Here is an 8,331-nt window from a genome sequence, read left to right as displayed (position 1 = left end):
GCCTTGAGCCTCCAGTCTGTCTTCTCTTCTAGCCCTGGAGCAGTGCTGCCAACCTCTGGCTATGTAATCACATCCTCTCTCTCTCTCTCTCTCTCTCTCTCTCTCTCTCTCTCTCTCTCTCTGTATGTGTGTGTGTGTGTGTGTGCGTGTGTGCGTGTGTGCGTGTGTGTGTGTGTGTGTGTGTGTCTGTGTGTGTGTCTGTGTGTTTGGGTGTGTTTTCTGGCTTACACTTGACTTTCATGTTTGGAAGGCCATTATATTAATGTTGATAAATAATATTCAAATTATTTACATTTATTTACATTAGTGTTTCCCATTCTATTTTTGTTTTTGTTTTCATAGTTGCTTCATAAATAGTTTAATTAATGTATTTATCGAGAAGTGTGTGATTTAGTATTTGTATTTCATTATTACGAATGAATAGAGAAAGCAAACCCACATTTAGTGTTCTAAAAGCAATAATGGAATAACTCCACTACCAACATGTAAAAACATATACTGTTTTACAAATGCAATAAATGAGTAGTTCCACTACAAATGCATACAGCCTCTGACACAGACACACACACACACACACACACACACACACACACACACACACACACACACACACACACACACACACACAGACACACACACACACACACACAGTCATACATTGCCAAACACACTGAAATTAAACATTTACAAATGTTAACACCAAATATTGGTTTGTGTTACAGCGGGTTATCGGAGGTGACTGCAGCTGTGCGGGTGCCGCGTGTTCCATGGCTGCTTTGCGTCCCTGGACCCCGGCCAGGATGCAGCGGAAGAGCACCTATTTTGTCGAGAGGTAATTGCTACACAGTAGCCTCTGATTGCCAGGATCTACCCCAGCCCTCTCTGCCTCTCTCTTTCCACCCAGAAAAAAAAAAACGACAGCCTGATTACAAATCAACTTATTGATTTGATGAGTGCAAGATGTTTGCTAATAACTGCTCTCATACCATCTGTTAATCTTTGTTGTGATTAAAGAGCTAATCCCGGCGGCCATTATTCCCAATGACATAGCCTGGGATCTTGTGCTTATACGAGTTTAAAGCCTTAGCCTCCTCACCAGCCGCACAGAAGGGAAAGGATCACAGCGTATATCGGCGATCGCGGGCAATGATTGAGAAACCGTGCCTCACCCCCGTAACTACTCTCCCCCGCAAACAACAGCGAACCTGATACAAAAAAGAATTACAGCCCCCACTAAAAGTCCATTACCTCGTATAATCACACAAAATGATTTTTCTTGAATATGATAATAAATCAAGCTGCTGGATCAATAGCTCACTGGCCAACTGCTATGCACTGATAACGTATCAATCAATATTTGGTATTTAAATTTTAATTAATACAGGAGATGGGATGGGGTGCCCCTGCTAACAGCGGGAGAAATATTATCTCTGATAAAAAATAATAGGGAGGGGGAAATAAATAAATTGATAAAAAAGAATACAAGCACTGCTGGCGCACTAAAGCTGTTCCTCATATCTGTCATTGATCAGTCAGTGGCTTGACTCTGATTAACCACCAGGGGAATTCTTTAAGAGGAAGGAGGGAGGTGGGAGTGTGTGTGTGTGTGTGTGTGTGTGGGGGGGGGGGGGGTTGTTGCCGGGCATGCTGGGTAACTGGGATAGGATTAGGAGAATGGAGGCCTGTAGATTTGGCAGACACCCATACAGGAGGCACTAGTGACAGAGCTTTACACAGTGAAATCTACACCACAAACTAGCAATACCTAGACATGCATAGATGCACACACTGCATACATCACACAGATACACACACACACACACACACACACACACACACACACACACACACACACACACACACACACACACACACACACAGATACACACAGACACACACACACACACACACACACACAGTCCCATTTAGCCAGACATGTGTGCATGTCTATCAACAGAATGTTGTTTATGTACATCAATGAAATTGTCAACAACCACTCATGGAAAAGAATGCTGAACCATTCTCTGTGATTATAAACACATAATTATTCAATATTAATACACGTCCATAACAACAGTGCAGACAGCTTTTGTTTGCACAATTTTATGTTGACAGTATGTGTCACTGGCATTGATAAGTCTCACAGCCATATCGGCCAAACGAATCCAGAGGATTGAAAAAAAAAGCCTTTCAAGCAAGCGGAGCGAATTCAATACTTTTGTCATAACAAAGTCCTCTGGCCATTCGTTATGACTGTCTTGGTCCAAGCAGCACATGTAAGCTGTAATTTTAGTCTGTTTCCTGGATTGCTTTGCCATGCACAGTGCGAGAGCCACAATTAATTTGACATTGCGTCTGCCTGACAGAAACACTTAAGCAAAGCATTTCAGCAGTGCATTTAGTTATTGCATCTAAAGTGAGCCTGCTTGCACACTATGCAGAAGGGGAGGAATAGTATAATCTTTTCTTAAGGTTTTAACAGTTAAATCACTGCTTAAACATACTAGTACCAACTGTTATTCAATTGGATTGTCAGGGATGACATGTGCAATTGCAATCCTTTTGCTTTGTAAAAGGATTAAAATAGATAAATATAGAACAACATTAGGCTACCCAGCATTTAGGATCTCACCTCTAGTGCCTTATTAAAAAGGTTTTGGTTGAAAAGAGGTTTTTGAGAATCTCTCTCCTGGTGCGATGGTTTAGGTTTCATGTCTTAAATATTGTGCAGTAATGAATTTGAAAAGAGCAGAATTATTCTTACTAAAGAAAGTTGAACTATTGAATCAGTCAGATGGGACTCCGAGAGGAAATTAGTTTTGCAGGGTTGTAGAGTTTTGTTTTTCAGTGAACACTGCATGTTCTTAAATAATGGCAGTAGAGGTTGCCAACAAAAATTACGTGACCAGTGTTCGTTCATTTTAGGTGTTGTAAGATAAATCACAGTTATGTTCTTGGAAAAGGACGAAGAAATATTAATGCATATTTCATTTATAGCTCGAAATAATGACAGACATATTTTTTCTTTTTTACCCAAAAGCCAGTAAAAACAATATTTAATTGGTTATATGTGCATTTACAACTGAAATAATATAGCCACCAGAAGATATGCCTTCCTGCTTTGGGTATCTCAGAAGTGTGCTTTACACACACACACACACACACACACACACAAATATGTAATTTTACAATTTTACATGTTATAACAATAATGACTCAATTTTCTGAAAAGTCTTCAGTTCCCCAAAATTACAAAAAAATCTGAAATCTCATATGCACTTTTTGTAAATGAAATACCAAATGTTATGACGAAAGGAAGGGAGAGAAGCTTGATTAAGGTGCTCTGTGGTCATAACTGAGCTGTCATCATCAAAGAAAGGTTATTGATTAACAGCTTTACTTATTGTACGTCACATATGCAGTGATCCGCAGGCACTTAGAGCAATCAATAGAGCTGTTTAAATACCAAAAATATGGTGATTCTCTCTCTCTCTAAAATCAGGTTATATATTAATATATTAATGACAGAAAACAGTTTTACATTTTTTATTCAAATTGCATAAACAACTTAAATAAACATAGTATGACTTTGTGAAGAGTAAAAGATTCTATGCAATCATCACAGTATGTCCACTACTGCAAAGTAGACTACACAGCATTTTTTTTTCATCCATACAATAAGCTGTTTTTGCAGTAAAGTGAATCAAAATGTGATGAGATATGTTTTTTGACCAAGAAGATATGGGACTCATTTTCATCTTTCTCTCTCTCTCTCTCTCTCTCTCTCTCTCTCTCTCTCTCTTTCAATGTTCTGTCCAAGAGAGAGCTCAATTGAATGAGAAACTGATGAGAGCAGTTGTTTGAATATGAGAGGAAAGAGAGGGACCAAGAAGGAGGAGAAGAGAGAGAAAGGATGGTCAGGCAGCCTGAGGGACTGTTGTGCCCATTGTCTGACCAGCGCTAAGTGGTGCTACCACAGCACAGGCAGAGCCATAGAGTCCCACAGCCACCACAGACGAGACACCGACTGACCTCGCCGGGGTCACATGGCTGTCAAAGGTCACGGCTGGTTGCGCAACATTCACAGCACTTTCCTTCCTCGACCTCCAACATCTCTCACGCTAACTCCACCTCACCCTGGCTCTGCTACCCACAAGGCCTCTACAATCTGCGTGTCCCGGCTACACGAGCTGTCATTAGCCTATGAAGCCACCGGCTCCCAGAGCACTGCATGGCTAGTTCATCTACCAAGAGCTATGGCTGCAGCTAACGATTAATTTGATAGTCGATTCATTTAGCGTTTATTTTATAGATTGATCAAATAGTTGCTCGATCAGTAAAATATCAGAAAAGGTTGATGAGTGTTTCCCAAAGTCCAAGAATATGTCCTCAAATGCCTTGTTTAGTCCACACACCAAAGATATATAGTTTACTGTCAAGTCACTGTTACTGTTACTGTTAGTTTACTAGTTTAATATTTAAGTTTAAGGAGGTAAAATCACATAATTTTTAGGTTGTTTCCTTAAAAAATTACGAGCCATTTGGAACAATTACCGAAATAGTTGATTAATTCAATGGTTGAAAGCTGATCAATTAAACGATTCATTGTTGCAGTCTTATTAAGAGTGCTCATGGCAGTTACAATGGGTGTTTGTTTTGATTTCAGTTTTCTGATCACCATGGAAGAGGCTTGGTGGACAAAAAGCACAGACCTCCCCATGCCAAGATTGAGTTTAGAATTTAGAATGCAATGCTTGCTTGCAGATGAAATGTTAAGAGCATGTAATGCTCTGTTGGGCTCAGGAACAGAGCTAATTTAAGAATCCCTGATAATCCGCACTAACTGATATGAGGGCACTGGGCCAAGTGTCCTGGCTGGGACAGTCTGCTTGAGCTCATGATTCATCTGGCCTTTACATTACTCTAATTGAGTTAGTGTCCTCAGTTGGATGTGCTTGGCATTGACCTAGGAAGAGGGAAGTGAGAGCAACCTGCAGGATTAATGACAACTCATATGGACTGGTGATCTGGCTATCAGGATGACCAGTTGTGCTTTTTTTTACTGTCTTTTATGTCTGTGGAACTGAAACGGCAGCATTAAACAGAGGCCTAAAAGTAAATGTTACTCACAAAATTTCTGCCTTATGTTGTGCAGAATGTTGCGGAAAACCACTTGTTTTGCCAACAGCATGCCTCTTAACAGACATTGCTGTATAACCAAAACAATGTCTATGGCAAGCGAAACCAAAAAAAGACTCAATTGGAGCTTGTTTTGGAAGCAAAGTGACAAGAGGCACACATGTTATTGTAGGAAATGGCAAAAATAGGCAAACAAAAATGACTCACTGTGGTGGGTAATTGTGATAAACTTTCAAATGTCCACTGTGGTCTCAGCTTTGTTTCCCGTTAGTGTAACAGGGTCTGCAGACGTGCTCTTTCTGATGGGATGTTTTGCGATATTGCAAACGGGCCCATGACAACGAGGGAGGCAGAGAGAGAGAGAGCGAGAAAGAGGTCGGATAAGAATCCTCATGAAATGAAAACAAAGACAGTAAGTCAAGAGAGAAAACTCAGGAACGACAGATAGGTGAGAACTGTGAAGTGGAGGAGGAGGAGGAAGAAGAGGAGGCGGAGGAGGGGGAGGGGGGAGGAAAAGAGATTGAAATAAAGTAAGGAGGAGAGGAAAGATAGCACAGAGGAGGCAGATGACAGGCAGTTGTGGAGACAGGGCTGTTAGTTTATGTAGCTTGTGGGGCTGAGTCGACTGGAAAATTTTGATCACTTTAATTTACTATATCCAGCATGCCTGTTCTCCCTGTCCAGCACCTTTATCAAGCCCCTGTGAGCTGGTATTGATTTTTTTATTTTCTGCTCGGGATAAGAAGACAGCGAGTTAGGGAGTGCAAGTGAATGGAGAACTTTCCTCAGATTGCCGCTATTCTCCAGCTTATTGCACCCTGTCGTTTGTGCTTTCAGATGATGTCCAGTGTGCCATGGCTGCTCCAGCCAATAAACAAGGTGACTAACAAAAGAACAGGGGGGCAGGAGAGAGAGAGAGGGAGAGAGAGAGAGAGAGAGAGAAGGAAAAAGAGAGAAGAGAAAATCAGAATGCAGGAGAAACAAGAAAGAGTGAAGCGAGGGTCTCCTAACCAAGCCCGAGTCATCCAGTTCCTGATATTATCCTCATGTTGGAAAATAGACCGAATGTGTTTCATTAAAAAAAAAAAAAACATTGGTAACAGAAATTTGAAATATCCATGAATGTTTAATAGTTATTTCAGGACATTCATTTGATATTGCATTGACTGATTGAGTTTTATGAGAAATACACAGCTTTTCAAAGCAGTAGCACTTCAAACATAATTTTCACATTTCTTGAAGACAAATGATTTACCACCAAGGGAAAAACAATACATGGCTTTTAATGTTATATTTGTGTGTGTGTGTGTGTGTGTGTGTGTGTGTGTGTGTGAATGTTCTCCTTGAGCAAAATTAATTATCACCCTTGCCCCACAGAAAATGCAATTAATAGACAAAATAATGATTGCTTCCAAACTGTGATAGGACCTCATTCACAAGGTCCCTTAAATTGACCGAAATCTCATTAGTAGTGTGTTTTTTCCTTATCACGTGTGTGTTTGCGTGTGTGCATACATGTCATGTTTGTTATTACTACTATTATCATGTTAATATTATAACAAAAATACTAGCAATACTCACAAAGATCCATGAAGAGAACCTACCATTCAGTGCGAGCAGAGTAACAGACAGAGGAATGGAGGAGAGAGGGTGAGAGAAAGCAAGAGAGACAGAGAAAGAAAGTGGTTCAGGGAGTGAAAGAAAAAGAAGGAAAGAGGGAGGGAGAGAGAGAAAATCTCAGCCGAAAAGAGGAGAGGTTAGTGACAGTCTGATAAAAGATGTCTCCAAAACACTAATTAAAATTGAATACCCCTGCAAATGCAGCGCAACATGCAATCTCCAGGTGATTCATTTAGGACAACTATCTCAGTGTGAGCCTTTATTTTTAATCGCCGACACTTTAGTGTCTCAAAAAATGCTCCTTCTCTTTTATTTCACTTTTCTCCCAATTTAGTGTCTGTTCATCCCTGAATAATCCTCTTAAGCGTTTGTCACACTGATCCCTGTGTCATCCACGGAAAAATGAAATCAAAGCAAATAACCTAAAGAGTCCTGTTTCAAACACAATGTCAATTTCTGTACTCATTAACCAAAGGGAGGGGGGAGGGATGAATCGCTCTACGATTGTAGAACTACATCCACAATGGTGATACCATTACCAGGGAATTCAGAGTAGAGTCTCTTTTTGCAGTTGGATTTGAAATTAAATTGAACATAGCCATTTTCTGAACTACAAGTATTTAAAGATATTTTAGAGTTGTAATGCAAGGTGTCTGATATTCATGGTGTGGTTTGTGTTCAGGTGTTCAATGATAGGTCCAGTATTTCTGAATAATATTTACACTGAAAAATAACTTTATCTTTCACAAAATATGCATACATTTTCAAGCAATTCTGTGAAAGTAATAGATATACGATGAAAGAGGAGATCGTATCAAAATGTGGACATAAGGTTATCTCGTTTTTCCCTTGATTTTCAAGGCAATCTACCTTAATAGACCTTAACAAGCTCACCACAACACAAAGCCTTGGCCTCCATATTGCCACTACCAATGCGCTCTGCTGCACCAAAGCCATGACAACCAGATAGACAGCTCTGTATCCAGATGTACTGGAACGGTGTAACTGCACCAGTATCCCCAGTGGGAAAGAGTGGATCCAGATGTTGACATGACACATGAGGGTGGCGTTGGTCTTAGCTGACAATCCACTAAGTAAGTAACCGAAGCAGAAGAAGAGAGAAGCACGGCCGATCACGTTGTGACTCAACTCTTACTGGAACTGGGAGTCTGCTGCTGGAGGCTAGTACTCCCTGTTTTACTATAAAAAGGAACTAGTTCAGCTGGGATAAAAAAACAACAATAATATTTCAGAAAATATGAGCTGTTGAAAGACACTGGAGTAAAATTGAAAGAAACCTTTTAAGTCAACTTCCTCTAATGGGTTACCTAAACGTTTCAGTATTGTGGGAAATTCATTACAATCCAAACAAACATTCTCAGAAGTGGAATGACAATGGTATCCAGATTTGGATGAACAGAATCATCTGTAAATTCTGGTAACAATTTGCCATATCAGTCTTGTGTACAGATGTATCCCCGCATCGACTGATATCTGTCAATATTGTTTTCCTTTGAAGTGCTTGTAGGCCTACTTTACTGGACTGTACATTTTGTATCATGTACATGAGAG

At 40.2% G+C, this 8,331-nt stretch overlaps 1 long non-coding RNA gene across 1 annotated transcript in view; it reads left to right on the top strand.

The window, feature by feature from the left end:
- LOC121720805 overlaps nucleotides 1-826 on the top strand; it is a 6,642-nt gene extending 5,816 nt beyond the window's left edge. The window contains exon 3 of the long non-coding RNA XR_006034633.1: nucleotides 723-826. This is a non-coding gene — a long non-coding RNA (uncharacterized LOC121720805). The remainder of the gene's footprint in view (nucleotides 1-722) is intronic.
- The last annotated feature ends 7,505 nt before the right edge of the window (nucleotides 827-8,331 follow it).

This window comes from Alosa sapidissima, chromosome 10 (assembly GCF_018492685.1).
Source record: "Alosa sapidissima isolate fAloSap1 chromosome 10, fAloSap1.pri, whole genome shotgun sequence".
Lineage (NCBI taxonomy): Eukaryota > Metazoa > Chordata > Actinopteri > Clupeiformes > Clupeidae > Alosa > Alosa sapidissima.
The sequence above is the reverse complement of the archived record's forward strand: the minus strand, read 5'-3'. Positions and strand labels throughout refer to the sequence as shown.